Source organism: Amblyomma maculatum, chromosome 1, assembly GCF_055883805.1.
Source record: "Amblyomma maculatum isolate TAMU_Amacu chromosome 1, ASM5588380v1, whole genome shotgun sequence".
NCBI lineage: Eukaryota > Metazoa > Arthropoda > Arachnida > Ixodida > Ixodidae > Amblyomma > Amblyomma maculatum.
Genome location: NC_139344.1, coordinates 65,497,402 through 65,518,707, shown reverse-complemented (window position 1 = coordinate 65,518,707; position 21,306 = coordinate 65,497,402). Strand labels below are relative to the sequence as shown.

Below are 21,306 nucleotides of genomic sequence, written 5' to 3'. Positions count from 1 at the left end.
CTCTCTCTTTACAATTTATAGTCACAATATTCAATCTTAGGGCATTATTTATGGTAGAACAACGTTTATCTTTGCATTAGTTTTGGCCAAAAGTTGTAGTTCTGCACTCGGTAGCTCACCGGCCCATGATGCTTTGAGCGCCCATGGTGGCTGAACTGGCCGTCTGGAAACTCCATGTAAACGCCCATAGACGGCAGCACAGCTTTCCCTCTAGGTAAGAGTAAGAAACTCTATGGCACCGAGGGCGCCGTTGGACCACGCCGGAAGCCGCCGAACGCGCCGGCGCTGAGCGCCGTCGGCATGGAGGAAGGAAATGGCCGCCGGAGTGTAGCAGGTGGCGTTTTGGCCGACGTGACGTCGCCGTGCCGCGCGCGCTACGTCGGAGTATCTCACCGCCTGAGCAGTGCCGCCAGTGCGGAGCGTCTCAGTATGCCGCGTCCCAGTGCGCCCAGTTTCCAGAGTCATACTGGGACCATAATCAGGTATGGCGCTGGGGCATTGGGACACAGTGGCACTGGTTTTTGCAATAGGGAGGGAACACGTTTACCAAATACGCAATTTAATGACCTGCACGCGTCCAGCCTAAGAAACGAATACCTCACTAAAGTTATGCCCCGCGTTACATAATAGTGAGGGACTAGGGCGTATAGACAGCCGTATAGTATCGCGCGTATTTTTAACGTTACACTCGCTTAGTGCTTAATTAAAACGCTTTAACATTCACCAATGTTGACTGCGGCAGATTCGTATGTTTCTTCTCGCTCGTCCGTTGACAACAGGCGCCGACTGAGGAGTGTTGGGAGTTGCAGAGCCCTTGGCCTGAGACGCAAGGGCGGACTATTGGCAATCGGGCGGAGGAGACTCGCTTCTCGGACTAATAATTTGCCTCTCTCGCTCTGCACAGCTTCGAAAAAACGACAAGTCTTTAGAACTTGCGCCGTCGACAATTGTCCCCTTTTCCCCATTTCATATGGCTTATATCTTCCTCATAACTCATCTCGAGCGCAACCCATCTTCCACTTAGCCGCTTAAGTTCCACCAAGCACGTATCGGTCTTTGGAAAAATAGTACTTTATAGAGGGCTCAGTTTTGTACTGCCCATGCCTTACTGGAAATTCCTAGTGAGCCATAACCATTGCTCGTTGAAGCTTTCAATGCGTGGCGTAGGGCTATAGGATACCCCAATCTCAGAACATGAAACACACACACACACACACACACACACACACACACACACACACACACACACACACACACACACACACACACACACACACACACACACACACACACACACACACACACACACACACACACACACACACACACACACACACACACACACACACACACACACACACACACACACACACACACACACACACACACACACACACACACACACACACACACACACACACACACACACACACACACACACACACACACACACACACACACACACACACACACACACACACACACACACACACACACACACACACACACGCACGCACGCACACACGCACACACAGAGTCAAGGAAAAGACTCTACACAATGAGCAAACGGTACAAGCAGAACGCGTTCATTTGTAGAAATGTGAAGCGATGTCACTGAAATCTCCACATATTCTTCCTTCTTCTTGATGTCTTCAGTCCCTGTCGCAACAAATAGCACGTGGAAAACTTTCCTGATTACAAAATAATGATTGCTAACGCAGGTGCACTGAGACAGAGGTCAGAAAATTGAGACGACCGTCTCCTCTTCAGGCCTCGTTCGCACGACGTCAGCGCCAGAAAAGTATAAGCAATAACTCAGGCCCTAAGGCACATCTGTCTGCGATGCTTGAGGCGGTCTCCAATCTGAACTGCGCAACCTAAAAAGAAGCTACGGTTGCCGAAAAAGAAATAGACCATGCTCTAAATATGACGCTTCGACCAGCTTCATTATACCGTGAAATATACCTTTTCTTTTTGGCCAAAACAAGGACGACGGGGAGTGGGGGAGGGAGGTGATGAGTAAAGAAAATGCCGAAGAGATGACAGATATACAGTCAACAGAAAATGAAAATACTATTTAAACATTTCAGCTGATCGCGCTAATTAAAGGCTCTGTGTTATTAGTTTCTACAGATGACCTAGGCTTTCAAACGAGGGAACCTAATTGCACTTTATAGCAATTTAAATTGAGAACTTTATTTTATGGGCATAAAACTAGGCAAAATAAAATTTGGGTTTAAAAAAAAAAAAAAACAAGAAACGCTAGGTCCTCTCGTTCTCTTTTGTGTGCAAAAAATACACTGCATTAAAATCGACAGCAGGAACCTGTCCTATTAGTGCAGCAAAATGGCACATGCCTGCATGTTCAAAAAGAAAAATAACGGGGAGAGCAGGAAAAAATAATTACTTTGAAAACGAAAAATCTTCTATTTGAAAAGCGGCAAGTTATCACAAAATACTCTTGAGTGTGGGAGTGCGATGTATAAAACGTCTGTCCCGCTAATTTCCTTGCTTTAAAAAAAAAATAGGCCATGCGTTCTGACACTCTGTCTTTCACGCTTTACCCGCGTCACTTTGTGGCAGGGCAGTCCGAATGCTGCTCGTTCGGGGCTGACTCCGTCTGTTGGCCTGTGCGCAGGAAGGTTCTTATGAGCTTTCAAATTTATACGTTCAAGCTTCAACCAAAACTCCTTTGAGATACGAGTCCGCTTCTCGATCTTTACTGAAATCGTGGCTATGTTCTTCATGGCGAAAAATTTCTTCTGTGTTTGCGTTCATTCGTTGCGCTCAGCAATAAGCAAGAGATCCGAGCAGCTGCTTGAACCGAACTACGAGAGCATTCCGCACGAGGGATGGGGGTTGATTTTATTTCAAACGCTGAAGCCCGTATATGCGCTGCCCCTGTGGATGCTGCGCATATTTTTACAAAGAGGGTAGGGAGAAGCAGAAAGTTCTGGAAGTTTTAAACACAGGATTGATTGCTCTATCAAATAAGCAAAAAAAGAAATCTTGCACAGTAGTCACACCCAACAATAAAATCAGTGCCGTTGGCTGTCCTCTTGCATCTGCTGTTGTGTCCGCCTGCAAATAATGACAAGAAAGGAGGAAAGGATGCCACGCAACCCAAGTATACACGTGTTTTGTATGGGCGTACGCTTGACATTTATTTCTTTTTTTTTTTACCAGCTGTTGAGCTTCGAAAACAACGCGTACCTCAAATGCCGCACCCATGTGAATCTGAGAAGTTGGTGATCTTTGATCTTCTAAGTGTCAGGCGTGTTGCGTAGTCTAATATTTCTTGTGGACGATTCTTTCAAGCAGTATTCCAAGAAAAGGCCTGTATTCTGGCTCTGTTTATGTTTATTCCGATTGCAAGAGACGTATCTACGGATGATGAAATTACATTTAAAAATTTCCCGGCACTCAGTTCAATCTCGTGACGATAGCCTAAACTAAAAAGGTGATTATACCGCACTTATTTAGAGGCCGGTGACAGCTGTATTTAAATTCTCGTTCTTTTCCTAAAGGAACATTTTGGGCGGTAGTGGTAATAAGAACGGGGGATCCTAATAACAATGGCTGCCTTTTATTCGTCCTCGGCGCCATTTTAATAGTGCCGCTCTTTCGTCGCAAGGAAAGTCAACGGGATGCACCTGGCATCTCGGTGACATTGAGCTATGACCGCTCTTGGAGAGCTCCGCTGTCGTCAAATGACTTTTATTGAATTGCTCAACTTTAAGCTAGGACCTATACACTCTTGTTGGCTTGTTTGTTTAGGTTTAATTCCAATTCGTTTGCTATCATGGCTGCGATTGATGGGACCCTTACAGCTTCGTTACATCACATGACTGGAATTTCGACTCGACGAATATACGGCCACTGCAATGTAATGCGTAGCTCCTCCTCAGTTCAAATGTCGCAGCACAGTTATTGACGCTTCTGCTGACCGGTCAAAATGCATGGTTTTCCTAAGGACGACCGTCAAACTAGGTTTTCGGAGAATGATTTCCCACAACTCCACGATTTCGTGACACTTATTGATTGTGAGGCAGTTACGGAACGTAACATACTCTTATGCACAAGTTCGTGAGAATGGTTCAAGCTTCCAATGCGGGGCGAGCACATGCTTTTAATGTTTTTACTCCGCTCGTAGCGAGTACGTAAATCCGCCATAGAAAACCAATGAGGTGCCTTTTTGAAAATATTTGTGAGGCAACTGCGGAAAATTGTAAGATACTTTGCAAATGCATATTGACAGAAATGGTCTGAACTTCCGATCCGTATCAAGATTTTGTTCTGAATTTGTCTTGCGCCTGCAAAGAATAAGTGAGATTGCGACAAAAAATCCAATGGAGTCCGTTAATGAAAATTAATAGGAAAAATCTCTAAGCCTGCCAAGGGAAAATATGGTCATATCTTGACTGTTATCATGGTGTTATACAATATGTGAAGAAAAAAAAAACGTGCTACGGTCGTAAGGTCCTTGCAAAGAAAGTCAAAAATTTCCGGGCATGGGATACTGTCGTGGGGTTTCCACTGAGACCATCCTTCATGAATATGCCCATAATTATAGTGAAGCTAGGCTATATTTTTGCGTGAACTACACAAGCAGCACAGTTCTAAAAAAAACGGAGAAGAAAGCGCGTGTCTATGAGACTTGGAGTAGGAGAAAACCGAGAAAATATTTATGAGAATAAAAAGTAAAAACAAAAATACCCAGAGTGGGAATGCGCTGCCAACATATGGCTAAGCAAGCGCAAAGCGGGACACATCCTTCTTGTTGAACTTTCCAGACCCATCTTTTGAATCAGAATCCATATTGTGGACCTTGGACACGCCATATGCAGCCCCTCAGTTTCACTTTGGTCTCTTTTTTCTTTTCTCTCTCTCTCTCTCTCTCTCTCTCTCTCTCTCTCTCTCTCTCTCTCTCTCTCTCTCTATCTATCTCTCTCTCTCTCCCCTCTCTCTCTCTCTCACTTTTTTATTCGGAATGAGCGCGACGCTGATGAAGGTTTGCGGTAATATATATATCCACAAGACGCAGTCCGCGCGCTCTCTGACTGTCAACCTTAGGTTTGTAATTGAAGTTCGTTTTAGTCTAGCCGCGCCTATAGCTCCTCAAAAAATAAATATCAGAATGACTGCGTATACTAGCGGCAAGCTCCGCATTTTCTGTGTCTCCTATAGTGTCATAACCAGAATTGTCCACTCGTAGTTCAGTTCGATTTACTTTTATATCTAAAGGGCCCCCTTTCAGGGCGTATTGAGAAAAATGGAGCGGAAATACATTGTACTTTATCCTAACATACATAGTACGCTTAAGACTGAAAGATAGGTGGCCTATTATAAAACGTATGACGCAAGAATAACGGCCCTTAGTCTCATATCCTCAGAGATATCGCGATCGAGCTTATAGTAAGTCTAGGCATTTTAGGAAAGTGGGCCAGCATATATTTTTCGTTTTGGGCCAAGGGAAGGGCGGGGGGGGGGGGAGAAAAAAGGCTCAAGGTGCCTTGAAAGCAGTGAGAGAGGCACCCTTTTATCTCAGGACGAAAACGTAGAGAGCGAACGAAAAAGCGCTTTCGGCGACAGCAAGGTGGACTTGCATCACAGAACAGGCAGTAGAGAGGGAACACAAATGCATTGCACAAATGCGATCCACATAAAGTTCTCAAAATCACACTTCTATATAAAAAAAGCGAATGATAAATGTTGAAATTGAATAAGAAATGTAAAAGCGATAGCTGCAAGCACGCTCGTTTAGAGATAATGGGAGGTTATTTTTTGAAGTGTACAGTTCTGCGATTTGCGAAGCCTTTGAAAATACCCGAAGTTCGTGGCCTGAAGAACGCTCAGCAAGCAATTTTCTCGGGTCTGCCCTGCCGCACCCGCCTGGTGGGCACATGCATGTATCGTCCCCTGGGCATTTACTATCGCGGTGCCCTGGAGAGTGGTTGTTCTCTTTTCTTTCTTTCAAGGCACGCTGCGGCGCCTCGGACAAAGGGTTCTGGCCGAAAATAGTTTCTTTTCTTGTGCAGACAATGCTATTATAAGGACCGGACAATAATTGGATTAAATCTGGTAATGCGCCATGTAGCGGTACGTGCCCGTGCACAATAATGAGTACAGATAGTCTCGGCGGTTCTCTTAGTCGCGCACTCGCAGTTTGCCCCCAGGGACTGAATAAGCGCCTCTTCCGCCTGCACTAAAGTTCACAGGGAAACGTCTTACTTGTAGGAGCCCCGCACAGTGTCCACGTTTCTAATGCAAGTCACGTAGCCATTGCGAATGACGTCACCCGCGTGTAGCCAAAACTCGTGGTTGGGGTTTGGTCAGCTCGCTTTTTTAGTTTTACTCCGAAGCCTCCTTAGAACACTGGTGATCACTCTAGGAGCTGCAGGACCCACAAGACGGCTTTCATCATACAGCTGCTTTGTTTCTGTTTCTGACGCGTTTCCTATACTGACGGATATTTTGCTTTTGCGTTTAAGGCCCGAAGTAAATGCCGCGAAGACGCGGAATTTATCGAGCATGTTAGCCTAAGAAAGAACTTATGGACGTCTCATAAGCACTCTAAGTGAGCATGGTCTACCATTGAGCGAGTTGTCTGGAACCAAATTCGGCGCATGCTGAGTTTGGAACGGAAATAAGAAAAAAAAGAATGCGAACTATTTGCGAGCAAAAAAAAAAAAAAGGACAGAAGCGGAGAAAAGACTAAATACTTTCTTGCTCTACAATGCAAAGAACTCCTGAAAGTCTTTCGCATCGTTAAATTCAGCAGACAGATACAAATAAACACCAAATTACACGCTTGAATTGCGTTTGTTCAGGAAAATTTCTTCCTTCACTGAAAACGAAAAGAAGGATTCATGGCTAGTCATGAGTCCTCTTTGAAACGCCAGCATGAGAGTGTTTTATTTGCTTCGGAGAAGGTTGGCGAGATCTTCACAGCTAATAGAAAGGCTTTTAATTTCTGCCTTTAGTTATTATTTTCGTGACTTTATTCAGAACATTCGGCTGTGCCTATACTGCACGGGGAAATACATATGCCATGCACTCTCATACACAATAATTATAAGTAAATGAAGAGATAATTTTTCTCTACATATACTTCGTCCTCTGAGAAGCTTACAAGGCGAAGAGGCTAAAATGCCTGAAGCCGCATTTGTTCCTGAAGGCGCACGCCAGTCCAGGTATGGAGAAGCAAACTGCAGGTTTTGTTAGCATTGTTTAGTTGCCAGCTTCGACAGAGATCGCGACAATTCGCCCTCAGTACAGACACTACGAACGTCACTTGACGTTGTTTGCGAAAGAAAAGACGAATCTTTATAACAGTTAGCTGAAAAACTGAAAAAGCGGCGCCAACAGTCCAGTGCCAGCATTTCTACGAAAGGGCGGTGGTTGTCTGAACCTTACGTATACAGATCCCTTTTTTCTAAATGTTGACACCGGATCAATATAGAGGCACGTTCTTGAAATCTCGTTACGAGTCCCGGCCAGTAGGTTTGGTCAGCAGTTCAAAATTCTTATAAGCTCTAGAAACGGAAGCATACCGGAATACATCAACCAGCCTGGTAAAAAGCCCCCATTTAAGCTATTTTGTAGGAACATCGTTGTCTCCGCAAAACGCCAAGTTAGAGGTAGAATGGCGAGCACTTCCTCCACTGCAGGGGTCAGGTGACCCATCTGTCACTTGACCTACTGACCAAGCCAGTCACGTGACCGCTCTTTGCGCAGATGCCTACGTCACCTGGGCCAACGTTTTAATAGGTAGTGGTGCAAATAAATGAGAAGAAGAAGCGCGTCATGTGAAACGTCACTGCCTGTAAAGACCCCCATGACTGCTTCCCTCCCAACACAGACTTCATATTCGTTCACTGGACGGCATGAAGAATGTAATGACGGCAGTAAAAAAGAACATTGCATATCGAGAACGCTGCCACGGGATACTGTGTAGTCTGGGACGCCTTCGGCCCCTAATCTCATCATCCCATCTATCGTTCTCAAGAAACGTCGCTGACGTACGGCCGAAGCATCTTGAGGCGCAGGGAACGTGGTCCCCTGGTTGCTGCCACTGTGTGTATAAAGAATTCAGCGTGACGGAGAGCTTATCACGCGTTGTTTGCGAAAGCTGTTCCTTCCACCGCCTCGTTTGTCCATTACCATCAAATTTGCATAGCGCGATTGAAGTGGATGCATGCCTCACCTGAGGCGGCAGAGGTAAAGGGGGGGGGGGGGGGGGCGCCTTCTAGGCTTAGGAAAGGCCATTGTTCGCGCCACTAAGCGGGCGCTGCGCTGATGCGAGCAAAGACAGGAGACGCTATAGTGTGCGCTTGGGCAAAACAGCGGGGGCAGGCAGACGACGAGAAACAAAAGTGCGAACACAGAAATGATTGATTACCTTCACTCCGCCCGCCTGTGTACTCGCCGGATGAGTGCTCAGGAAAGCCGTGAGAACACGACTTACATATAACCTTTTACAAGCTCTCGTTACGAGCCGAAGACCTACGAATTCGGCATCTGAAAGTGGAACAATTTAAGGCACGTTAAACTTTCTGTTAGCTGAGAAGCGCGTCGTCCTGCGTGTTTCACCCTGGATATATTTTATTTATCGCCAAGTTTACTACCTAAGGCGGAGAATGAACAGTTTGGGGAGGGAGGGGGGACAAGTTCATGGTGGCCGATATTTCCCACACCATATATTATTGAGACACAGCAGAGAGGCTTTTAAGTGGCAGGATTGATCAAATATTCGCGCGTACATTTTGTCCCGCTTAACGCATTCTAATTAGCAGGTTTTCATCATTTTTACTTTCAAAGTAAAAACGCACATTTAGAATAAGCTGTCTTCGGTAGTAATGTAAATATACAACTACCTGTTCAGCTAAACTAATGCACTTACGCAGTCGCGCGGGAGCAGGGAGAAGAATATTTCACTTGCTGTTTTTATGAAGCGGCTTAACGCTAGCTAAACTTGCACTTCAAGCTCCCAATGTGAATAAGTTGAGGATAATTAATCCGTGTATGCGCTAAGACCTCGACGTAGCCCTCAATTCAAATTATGCTACGCCAGCCATGATCCAAAATCGCTGCCGCCGGTGTTAATGCACAAGCATACGTGCTGCATATGCATCTAAGGATGCATATTTTTGGTGAGCCAGCCTGGCGTATTCTCTATAAAGGAGTCTATGCGTGCCGAGCGCTCTAAAATAACTGCGTAATTTATATAACCTTAGTGGTGGCCAGTCATCTGTATTTAACCATTTTGCTTGTTTAAACAGGCTTGTTTAAACAGATGCTGTAGTCTTCAGCATGATGAACCAGCAAGCCCGCCACTGCGTATTAAGCAGAGCCGTTTGTACTGGTTATGAATATCCACCTCCGAGAATATTTTCAAACAGCAGATGATGAAAACAGCCGAAAGAAAGAGCAGATAATGGTTCCCCGCGCTAACACATAGAACGACAATAAACACAACACCACCGTGATGTTGTGTTTATTGTCGTTCTACGTGTGTCGTTCTATAGGCCCAATTCTCGCCATTTTAAAAAGCAGATAGTATCGTCACATGTTCAATAGGCACGGGTGTTATGTTGAATCGTTATTCATGCATCGAATGGATACGCTCATAACAGTGAATATGTGTTTTTCTCTTCCATCCCATGTGACTGGCAATAGATTCCTCCGCAGTAAACTTCTCACTTCTGCCCGGCCAGAGCTCCCCGATGTTGTAGTGTGTCGTGTGGCATCCGGGCGTCACACTGGCGTCCACAGCGCGTGGATGCCAGCAGGTGCGTGCATACCGCGCACTCGGCCAGTAGCTCGTAGGGAGGCGACTGCGCAGTAGCTGGCACGGCAGCCGAGTGAGCTATTGGCCCAAAACAGAAACAAACGAACCAAAGAGCAGCCGCAACGCTGCTCGACGAGAGGGACGACTTTGCGGCTTTTTGCACAGGAGCCCGAGTGGGCGTTCGATCAACGATCGTCATCGGTGTATGGACCGCGCTGTATTTTTTGTTTTCCCTCTGTGCTGAGTATGCCTCCGACAGAAGAGTTTGGCCTTGAGCGTTCACAGACAGCGACCTCTTTTGTTTGTCCACTGACGTTAGCTTCGCTTTCTCTTCGGCTGTTTGTCCAGCGCCGCGGTACAGCTCCACCGGCGATCGAGCTTTGTTGTGTTGCGCCCGTGAGAGCTGGGTTTGTATTGTTCGCTTCTACCCTGGAACGAATTGAAGGTTTAATCTTTCCTCGCGTTATGCTTTACATTTACGGTGTGACTCGTAATCTATGCGGCTTGTCAAATGAGGGTATGCGCATTCATCGACGTTATCAAGGTACGAAAGAATGTAGAGTCCCTCTGGGCTTTGTAGATAGAGTGAGAGATGCCACTTCGATAGGCAATGGTGTTAACCAGGGACCACAAAAACACCTTTGCAATCAGACTAAAGTCGTGTATTTGGCTAGAATTTTGCACGCCGCTCATATACTCCACCAAACATTTAAAGTTAAGGCGTTTACATGTTCGTTCAACGTTTGGCCAGCGTTCGGGCTTGTTGGTTTTCCATGTTGATCATGAAAGTGCTATAATGGACAGGGACCACAAGATAAGATAAAATATGACGCTAAACTATTTAGCACATGTAGGCAGATACCGCGCGTAATTATGTAGGTTAGAGAAAAAGAAGTGTGAGGATGCCTAACCGCCATCTGAATTGTGAGCTTGATGGCGATAACGCATTTCGGACCGAATCACTCTAAAGAAGTCGACCTTGACCTTTACAGTGTCGACCGAGCAGAACAGCCTCAAGGCATAACGCCACGGGAGCGAAGGAACAAGACTGCTGTTGATTGGCATCAGAACAAGACTGCCTGCTGAGGCTGCACGAGCCACGACCAGGCGCCGTCTTTATCTTCTTCGCCGGGCGGCGCGCGATATCCGGTTTCACGGCGCCATCCAAGAGGGCGCTACAGGGGTATCCCCGCCTAACCCCCGCCTAGACTGGAATTCTTGACTGACGGCAGACCTTGTCGTCTGGCAGGGCAAATACAGGCGCGTCCAGCACATCAGCGTTGATTCCGGGCCAAACATAGCGCTGGATGAGAAGTCGCTGAGTGGACTTGATAGAATGCTTAGATGGCATATGTCATGTAGAGAATGGAAGATAGGGCGTCGTATCGAAGCCGGAACAAAAAAGCGGGGAAGGTCTGTTGACACATAGCACCACAAGGGCTCCGGCGAGCAGGCATGGGGCATAAGCCGTAGTCGGAAGGAACGAGGATTCTCTCGAAAAGCGGCGAGCTCACGGTCATTCTGCTGTGCGGCAGAAAATGCGGCCCAGTCGACGAAGGGAGATGGGTGTGTCTACCGCGGCAATACGAGAGGGGGCATCAGCGGCAGTGTTAGTGGCACCTTGCCCATAGTGAATGTCGGTAGCAAACTCCGAGATATAAGCGAGTTGGCGGGGTTCGCTTGAGACGTACTTCGAGGAGTTGGTGCGGAATACTACGCTTATCATCGGTCAGCACGTGAAACTGGCATCCTTCTACAAAATACCGAAAGTGCTGTATCGCGGAAAAGATGGCCAGAAGCTTTCGGCCAAAGACGCTGTAGCGGGTTTCAGCAGAAAGTAGCTTCTGAGAGTAAAAAGACAATGATCTCTACTCGGAGTTAATGTAGTGCTGTAAGACTGCTCCGACTGCCACGCTGGAGGCATCCACCATCAATCTCGTACGGATGGACAAGAAGCACGACGTTCGCGACTGCTTGCTTTGAGGCAGTAAAGGCGGCCCGGGCTTCTGATGACCAAGAAATGGCGGACGACGGGCCAGCTGTTGTCGGGAGGTGGTCAGTGAGCGGGCGAAGCAGCTCTCTACAGTCTGTGATGAAGCGCCTGGAAAAATTTACCAGCCCTAGGAATTGCCGTAAGTGGCGCGGTGTTGTAGGCTGGGTATAATTTTTGATGGCCTGGACGGTGAACGCGAGAGGGTGGATAACCTCCGAGGATATGTGAAGACCCAAGAACTCGAGCTCAGAGGCACAAAAACACACTTAGAGAAGTTCACATCCAGACCGTACTGCTGTAGGCACTTGAACACAGCACGTAGGTGTTGCTCATAATCTTCAGGCATAGGGTTGGCGATGAGGACATCATACAGGTACGCGAAGACAGGCGGAAGGCCCCGCGTGACTTCAGCCATGAACCATTGGAAGGGTTCAGTCGAACTGCGTAGTCCAAAAGGCAGCCGCAAGTACTCAAACAAACCAAAGGGCGTCGTAATGGCGGTGTTAGGTACGTCGGCGGGTTCGATGGGAATTTGGTGATACGCCTTCACAAGATCAACGTTCTGGATGTGGGAGAGCGGATAGCTGTCGTAGACAGTCCTGACATTCAATGCCTTATAGTCACCACAGGGATGCCAGTCACCGGGATCGCCCACGCGCTGACGACAGGCGTATAATGCTGAGCTACAGCATGTGGTCGAACTAACGTTTGGCAATAGCGAGGCGGACTCCAAACAAGCGGCATGGTTGAGCAGCTGTGGGTGAACCCCGGGTGACGATGCGGTATGTCATCGTATGTTCCGGCGCCTGAATGAGGTTGCATGGCTTGGTCAGCTCCGGGAAATCCGTTAGCCCTTTTTCGAACTTGGAGGAAGGTATCAGCATGCGGATTCCCATAGGAGCAAGGTCGGTCAAGACGCCCGAGATGGAGATACGAGTCATACCGTGAGTAAGGTGATGACGCCCCACGCTGATGTCCAATTCAAAGTATGAGAGGAAATCCGAGCCCATGATTGGGTGAACCACGTCTGTGATGACGAATACCTATCGACAAGTGCGGCGAAGCTCGAAGTCGAGGGTGCGATATCTTGGTCCATACGTGGCTAAAGACGAGGCGTTGGCAGCACGGATAGACTGCCCTGATGACTGATGACGATCAGACTTAGTTGGTGGAACCACGCTGATTTCGGCGCCCGTGTGTATAAGGAACCGGGTGCCGGAGTATGTGTCAGATACCATAAATAGGCGGCTCGGACGACTGGCGGGACCACACGCCGCCGTTAGTGATCTCGGCGGACGTTTCCCGACCAAGAACAGGGTGGTGTACACTTCGTGGTCCGGTGTCGAAAACGCCAGTGGTATCAGCAGAGAGCCGGAGGACTGAGACTTCGAGCTTGACATGTGCGTGAAAGAGCGCGATGATCGAGACGAGGCTCCGCCCTTACAAAAAAGCTTAATGAGTTTCTGATTAAATGTTAATTACATTTCTCATCATGCACATTAACATTTCTATACATTTTCTTGATGCATTTTTGATGAGTTTCACAAGAAAGTTGGCCACCGTGTTTCTGGTTGGTACCTAATGTGTGCATTTCTTGTGTGTTGTTCATGAGTGTTGACCAATGAGCACCTGATGGCTTTCACTTTTGGATAAAAAGTAAAAGCTAAAACGTAGCGAAGCACCTCAACTATATTAAAAAAGCTAAAAATTAAAATAAAAATAAAATATGCGAAAAAACAAAGCTGCACCTCTGGCGCGATTCGAACTCCGTGCCTCTTACTCCGTAGCTTTCTACGCTATCCACTCGGCCACTCCGGGAACTGGTAACGTTGGTAACTTATTTGCTTCTTATGTCTGACTGCATTCATAAAATTTGGACTTAATATTTTGAAGAAATTCAATATCTATTTTTGTAAGGGCGGGTTCTCCTGGGGTAGACTGCAGAGTGCGGCGACTGAGGCGGCAAGCTCAAGACGGGCCTCAAGGCGCGAAATCGCCGGGTCGGTAGACGGCAAAACAGCAGGGACGGATGGGGAGGCCGCCTCATTAATGTTATCGGTGAACTCAGCCAGGTGATGGAGGGTGGCGTCACTGGCCGCAGCAAGGGTGAGTCGGGTAGGTTGGGGAAGGCGTTGGAGAAAAAGCTGTCGAAGCAGCGCTGAGTAGTTGGAGGTATCGCTCTCATCGAGAAGCTGGCGCATGCGGCGCAGAAGCTGAGAAGGGCGGCGATCGCTGTGGTTTTCTTCGGTAAGGAGCAGCTGGAGGCGGGAGCGCTCCGACGGTTTAAACTCTCCAGCATCTTGTTTTTCAGGTGCTGATATGTTGTATCACCCCTGGGGGCGGAGAGAACGTCGGAGAGCTCGCCGGCAACGTCGGGAGGAATGCACGAGGCGACATAGTAGTATCGCATCGTCTCTTAGCTGATGCGGGCAAGGCAAAATTGCGCCTCGATCTGGTGGAACCAAAATTGCGTGTTCTGGGGCCAGAACGGTGGGAGACGAACCTGCAGTGAAGAGACGTCCTGCGGACGCGAGTCCTATTTCATGGATGCTGCGGAATCGGTTATTTCTCGTTCTAGGTCACCACGTGAAGGCCGAACGCCTCAGGAGCGAAGGAACAAGGTTGCTGTTGATTGGCACCCGAACAAGACTGCCTGCAGAGGCTGAACGCGCCAAGACCAGGAACCGTCTTTATTTTCTTCGCCGGGCAGCGCGATATCCGAGGTCCCGGCGCCACCAAAGAGGGCGCTACACGCTCAAGTGTATCTGAAAGACCGATAGTGGAATCGATAATATTGCTATCGATAGTAAGGCTATAGTTAAGAATACTATCGAAAATACGACTTTCGGTGAGATGGCCAGACTATCAATAATTATTCAGTCTTTGGCCAGTGGTATTGTAAAAACATCTGCGACACCTTCATGGGTTCCTAGCTTATGTGGCTTAACGTCCCAAAATAATTCAGGCTGTGAGGGACGCCGTAGGACACTCATTGAGTGCACGAAGTTTATTTCATAGAATCTCCAGCACTATCAAAAGAAATAGCGCTTTATTAATAGTATTAGTTTTGTTTACTATCGATAGTTCAAACGTGACTCAATTATTTATATTATCCCTAGAACTATCGATACCTTGGCATCGGTAAGCGGCAGTGGCCATCACCATGAGATGTATATATTGCCGCGTTTCGCCATGATTTCTCGTGAAATTTGCTTGCAAGCCACATAGTTTTTAGCGGAAATCCTGATCTTGAATTAGTTTTGAATTGTTTTGTATGTTACTGCAAACGACTGCCTGAGCAAGTGTGAAGGTGCATGTTAATATTGCGAGCAGCGTTAATGAGCATTCGCCAAATATGTAGCACAAGAATCGCAGCATCTCAAAGTCGCTGTCAGCGTTATCGCTTTTTGCCAATTTCTCAAACACCACTAGAAGGTGTAGTGAAGATAAAGATAATTTTTTTACGATAACTTTATCGCGTTCAGCCCCCTGAACGAGGCTAGGTGATACTAAGCGCAATGGCACGAGCTTCTTTGTTAGACGCGTCGTAGTTCTTAACGTGAACAAAGGTAATTCGCCTCATGGCTTTGTCTCTCCTTCGAAGTCTCGTGCTCCTTAACTGTTGTAACCACTGGCGATAGGAGTCAAGCCAAAATCGCTAAGTTATGTATCCTGTTTGTATACGTCTAAGCAATCACGACTTGAAGTAGGCCAAATTTTTAATAACGGCTTTCATCGTCTTGCTGCTTTTGTTTGGTTGGTTTTGGTTTGTGGGCCGTTTAACGTCCCAAAGCGACTCACGCTATGAGAGACTCCGTAGTGGAGGACTCCGGAAATTTCGACCACCTGGAGTTCTTTAACGTACACTGACATCGCACAGCACACGGGCGCCTTGCTTTTCGCCTCCATCAAAAAGCGGCCGCCAGGCCCGGGATTCGATCCCGCATCCTTAGGAACAGTAGTGGAGCGCCACTGCGCCACCCCGGCGGGGCTGCTCTTGTTTGGGGTGGCAAAGAAAAAAGAAGAGGGCAAACTAAATCCCAGCCTTTATTATTATTTATTGGCTCTTACCTTTTAAAAAAAATGAATACCCACGATGCGTAAATGACCATCTGTCGCCGTCCTGTCTGGCGGTTTCAATGCTGCTATTGGATATTCATTTGTTTGTCGCATTGTTGTGCTTAGTTCACGCTTTGTTTGCACCTAATTATGCCGTTCACATCGCGAGATCTCCTGCCTTGATCGTAATGCTCCTACCGCTGATCTCACCACAAAGGGTTTAAAGTTTTAATCTGTTTAAGAACTCTGTGCGAGCGAAAACTTTTCAATCGTGTTTATTTGCGTAAGCTGCGCTGCTTCTCTTATGTACACTTTCACGCGTACGTACAGACGCAAGGAGCTTTGAACGGAAAGCACCGATGATGCCGTTTACGTAAGGTGTGGTAAGGAGGCACCCCGATTCTCCGCCATGGTCTGGTGCACCCATTTGAGACGGTATACTGCTGGCGTGCATAAATCTGTCTTTCTTTATTAATTCACGCTGCACAACGCAGATGTCCGGTCGAGTTGGCAGGCACACATAGCTAACATGAGCTCGTAACACAGACAGAGAAAGGGAGAGTGTAGGGACACAACAAGCGCTCGCTTTAACTTCTTCTTAATTCCAGGAAGCAAATACACAGAGCAATACAGTTACGTTGAAAATGAGAAAAACACTAAAGTCACAAAGGATTGCAAAAATACACAAAAATAAAAAAGCAATATTTTACATAAAAGCGAAAACAAAAACCCGGCAAACACGCAGCGAACTAGCATCCACGTGTCCAACGCAACAACACGCATGTGTTTACGAACACGCATTGAACACACATTTTTAATCTATCCACTGAAATAAGCAGTTCTTAAAGAATCTGATTCCTTCTGCAGCACCATCACAGACGGACGACTGATGCAGGTATCACCATGTTTCTGTAAAAAAAAAAAAAAAAAAAAGCTTCCCTAATTTCTTCTGCTAATTTATTTTATGACTGAAAATAATTACTGTGCTTTCAAAAATACGGTTACATCGACACGAACGACGATGATGAAGTGAGCGAATTTGTGTCTCTATATTCTCTCTGTGTCGGTGTTTATGCACGCATGTTATCTCTGTGTTCGCGCTGTACTTTTACTGCAGGGCTTCTCCCGGCAGCGGCAGTTATTTGGCATGTACAAATGTGTCGGCTGCCAAAGCGTATCAGATATGCTTTGATGAAGAAATATTCGCCCAGCCTGCGGTTTTGTGAGCAGGAAGGATCCACCCCTCATACCCCGCCGTGGTGGTGCAGTGGTTAGGGCGCTCGATTACTTCGCCCAAGGATGAGGGATCGAATCTCGGCCGCGGCGGCCTCCACTACGGCGTCTCTAATAGCCGTACTTTGGGACGTTAAGCCTCATAAATCATAATCCAACCATAACCACCCATCACTGAATCAGTTCCTATGTACAGTCTTTGTCAAAAGTATACAGTCCAAGAGGTTGGCTTCTGAGCACTGTAATGTGGCTGCAGGGAGCAATACTGTAATATGAATGTAACCTAGAGGAGAATGACAGCGAGATTTGTCATCTGTGAGATTTAGAACGCTAGAGTTGCTTTACAAGCCTCTTTACTGGGCTTAGAACAAAAGCCCTTAGTCTGTATACTTTTGACAAAGACTGTACGTTCCGACCAGATACATTAAATGATTTTCCTTGGAGAGGCGGCACTATAGTAAACTAGCGTGAAGAAGGAATCAGTGCAGGAAAAAAAAAAGCTCCTTTGTAAATAAGAGTAAGTCGAAAAAAATCTTATTTATTTTATGCTCATTTTCTGATAGATGAAAATAGCTTTACATTCCGTCACATTTAAAGAGATGTTTATCTGTGCTTTCAAACACATCGCACACACGTACACGAATTCTTGTGCGAATGACTTGGATCTTCTGGTCTTGCATGCTACGCCACATCGCCATTCCCTAATATTTCATTTTATTGTAATTCATTTTGTCTTCTTTTTGCCCGGTGGCAAGGGGCTTGGATTGTATGTGTGGCAGTCAGCTTTTATGGCAGCCGGCAATAAACATTGCTGGCTGTAAGTTCACGACCATGTTTGGGTGTTTTACGCGCATTTGTACGCATTTGCAGGCTTAGCTTCCCTTCACGCACTATTACGTGAATAATGATGCAGTCAGCCTGTTGTAATAATACAGAGGGCACTAGCATCTTCAGAATACACAGCGAAAGACAAGTAAACAGCAAGAAGGGACAGGACAAACGCTTGTTCTGCCTCACTCTTCCTTTCGTTTTCGAAGTCTATATCATCAAATCGCGCAGTTATCGTTTTTTCTTGGTTTGCCTCGGTATACTGATGTACCTGCAGAAAATAGACTGTTCCAGAATACTACAGCAAATCAGCAAATCTTACGAAAACGCACATCATAACACGTTAAGAAGGAAGTAGCCAAGTACAGAGGCAGGAGTTATTTCAAGGAAGCGCGGCAAGCTATCAGGCGTCATCACGTCATGAAGAAGCTGCACACTTGGGAGATGCCCGGACGAGCATTTCCGGCGCATACCACGCGCTACACCACATCAATGTCTAAGAGCCTGCATCAGTAATCGCGTCTTAGCGTTTGATTCGCAACTGCCTCCTGTTATCCTCGGCAAAGGAAACGCCAATAAGCGGTAACCAGCACATACATTGCGGTCTGACAGGTATAGATAGATGGCATTTTCTTGCTCACTGTCAGGCAGTACATCATATTTCGTGTCCCTCAACAGCGTCGAATCAGCACAGTATACGAAAGAATAGTTCCAGCTTACTGTGACCAGAACCTTTACAATGCCAGCCGAATCACCCGCATTGCAAGGGAATGCGTCGGTACGCCTCACATCAATGAGTTGCCATATGTGGTGCTATCATAGGGTAGGACCATGCAGGACTGCTCGCGCCATACCTGCGTCCGGGCGCGCGGGGCTAGCGTTCTGGTCATCACTCGCTCCTAGTGATACACCCCGCGCCTGCCAGATCCTTGCTCCCTGCCCATTTTGGCGTAGTTCTCGCTTCATTCGTGGCATGGAGCTTTCTCAAACGTCAATCGATGGAGCGGCAGCTTTGCTCGCCGTTTGTAGAAATGGTTGCGTCGTTAGTTTTGCTTATCACTTGAGCATTGCGGCGGGTGGTATACTTGAGGCATTGTTTCAAGTGTTCCGTTGCTGATGTCTATTCCTTGCGAAAAGAATAAAGTGGAGGTTACGTTCGTTCGTTTCTCCCACAAAAGCGTCTCGCTCGCGCAGTTCAACTAGTCTGACCTGATCACAAATTATTTCTCTCAGCGCAGCAGTCGCAAAAGCCGATAACTTAATTGGTAGCCAGTAAGTGCTTTGGAATGAGTTGCAGCGCCATGCATTCGAGAAATTCACTTTCCGCTCATTGAAGCAATTGTAGCGGTAGGCTATCGCGGTCCGAAGAAAATTTTTGTCGCCGTAATGACCATAGCTTATCCTGGCAAAACTAGAGCTGCGACATCAAAGGTATTGATACCCGGTAGTTTCGAAAAATTCATTTTAAGATTTATCACGCCTCATTTCCTTCATCGAGTTTGCATAATAAATTTGCCTGCATCGAAACCTAAAATATCTAATTTTACACTAACTACCTCTGTCCTATTATATCATATTTCTGTACTGTCTAAATGTTCCAGGTTGTAGTTAAAGGACATACATGGTTCAAACAAGCCACCACAGCTTTCACAGCCAACGCCGCTGCGCACCCCACTATCTGGGCTCATTTTAAAACCAGCGTCAAGGTATGCCAGCGCTTACGGCTGCTCAACGATAACCAGCATCACGAACGGCGCGCTCTATGACGCGGCAATATCTGAGATGCAGCCTGGTCACCATGAGTAGGGAGCCTACATGGAGCCGCGGCGGCACAATATGTAGGCTGCCTAACCATGAGGGACGTAGAGCACTGCTCATGAAGAACGAATGTTACGAAAAATTGCCTTTCCCGCTTTCCGGCATGTGGCGACGCTCAACTGGTATCTCTCCTCCACAAAAGCAAAGCAGGTGCGGAAGCTAACCAATAGGGGAGAGTAAGGAAGGAGGACAGGGGAGGGCCGTGGACTGTCGGATAGGCCGTATTCGGCTCCTTGAGGAGTGTAGAGGATCTACACTCCTCTTTACGGATGGCTCGGTTCGACCAGCTACCTTCCAAGCAGCTGCTGCTATGACAGCACCGCAGCTAGACCAGTCTAGGTCCTGCCGCCTGTCATTCCCTGCCAGTTCAACAGCTGCTGAGCTGGCCGGTCTACATCTAGCCGCACAGTTCATCGCTTCCAGTGTCCCTCCTGGACCTGTGAATGTTCTGTGCGACTCCAGATCTGCTCTGCAGCTCCTGACTATCTACCACGGCACCAACCTCTCGGTGAACATTCTCCGAGCCCGTCTCCTAGCCCTTCAGGACTCAGGGTATCAACTGGCCCTACATTGGGTTCCAGGACATACTGGAGTCCAGGGCAATGAAGAGGCGGATGCCCCGGCCAAAGCGGCGCACGACAACGGCGCCCCAGTCACTGAGGCTGTCACACCTTTTGACTTTTCAAGACCCCTCTTGAGAAGGTCGATAAGGTCTTTCCATTCTGACCGTCGTATTACCGCTGGTGAACATCTCCAACGGCTCTCTGACAAACTTCCACGGAAGGACAAATCCCTCCTCCTACGACTTCGAATAGGCTGCACGTGAACTCCGTCCCGCATGTATGCCTGTGGCCGAGCTCCCAGCCCAGCCTGTCCCTCTTGCGGCAATACTGGCACACTGGGACACTTGCTCCTCGTGTGTCCAGCCTCCGCTGGCCATCGCCAGAAACTTCTGAATGGCTATCGGAATCTTGGTCTCCCTGCTGATACGGAAGGGCAATTGCTCTTCCCAGCTCGGAACCAACTTTCTGCTCACCGGCTCCTCCTGATTTATCTGGAGGAGTCTGGCCTCAGCTCTGTTCTGTAGGCCTGCATGGGCCTATAGTGCTTCGTGCGAAAATGGTGGCGACATAGGCGGCGTCAGCAACCTTCCCCTCCCCAACCTTCCCCTAATCCCAACTTCCCCTTCCCCCTGGTCACCAAGAGTGATGCCACAAAGATGGCTAACATAAGACGTGACCAGTACCCCCTCCCCAAAAAATAAACCATAGTCACCACCACCACCACCACCACCCGTATTCGGCATGCATTGTAAAAATAAAGGAGGTGCTGCCGTGACCTGTCATTCCGCCGTCATAATGAGCCGTAAATTCAGCTTTTCATGGTCGCAGAGACTGTAAACATGTTCGCTAAGAAACAAGGCCACTGTCTAAGTTGCACAAAAAGAAAAAAAACAAAAACAAAAGCTCTGCAACAACTACAATCGGCCAGTATTTCTCCAACCCCTTTGAAATAATTTTTTTTTTCGGAACGAAGCGCAAAACATTGTTTCGCTTCGAGAGCAGCATAAGTTAAATTTAGCAAA

At 47.3% G+C, this 21,306-nt stretch overlaps 1 pseudogene; it reads left to right on the top strand.

Moving 5' to 3' along the window:
* Nucleotides 1-21,306, top strand: part of LOC146202690 (uncharacterized) — a 303,761-nt pseudogene that overhangs the window by 55,893 nt on the left and 226,562 nt on the right.